We start from the raw sequence: 814 nt of genomic DNA, 5'->3' as shown, positions 1-814 counted from the left end.
AAAGTGCGAGACGAGGTGCCTTGTCGGAGCTGGGTAGCAGGCAGCACAGTCTAGGGTGGTTGCAGCCAGGGCCGGATTTAGATTTGATGAGGCCCTAAGCTACTGAAGTTAATGGGGCCCTTTATATGTCCAGCTGTCCTTTGTCAACATCAAATGTTTTTTGCGTTGAATATATGCTATATAGTAATTTATGGACCTAATTACATCATAGGAGCCTACACAACACAAAACACTGTTGCTATATGTAGGTTTTATTTTATTTTATTTTTTATCTTATATTTTAGAAATGTACATCCAGTTTTTCCCCCCTTTAAATTTTTTTGGGGCTCCCAAGAGAGTGTCAGGAGTTCAGCCTACACTCGAGTAGGACTCTGGCAGAGACACATGCCTGACTGGCATGTTCTCTCCTTCCCAGTCGATCTTTCGGGAGCTTCATAAGCTTTCTTCAGCCCGAACATCACAGTGACCGATGCCAACCAACACCGGGACACTTAGGGATCCACAGAGTTTGCACACCTTGCGTGACAGACCTCAGCAACTCAGCATTTTGGCTAATCTACTTATTTACATATAAACACACACAGAGCACTGCAACATGGCTCCCTCTCTCTCTAACATCAGACAGCAAAGAGAACTAACAAAGGACACAGTAACACAAACATCCTGTCTCCGTCACTTCCCACTCTGTGGGGTCAAAACATATACAGTGGTACCTTGGGTTACATACGCTTCAGGTTACAGACTCCGCTAACCCAGAAATAGTGCTTCAGGTTAAGCACTTTGCTTCAGGATGAGAACAGAAATTGTGCTCCGG

The sequence above is a fragment of the Podarcis liolepis genome (assembly GCF_965112155.1).
Source record: "Podarcis liolepis genome assembly, chromosome: 14".
In the NCBI taxonomy this organism is placed as follows: Eukaryota; Metazoa; Chordata; class Lepidosauria; order Squamata; family Lacertidae; genus Podarcis; species Podarcis liolepis.
The sequence above is the reverse complement of the archived record's forward strand: the minus strand, read 5'-3'. Positions refer to the sequence as shown.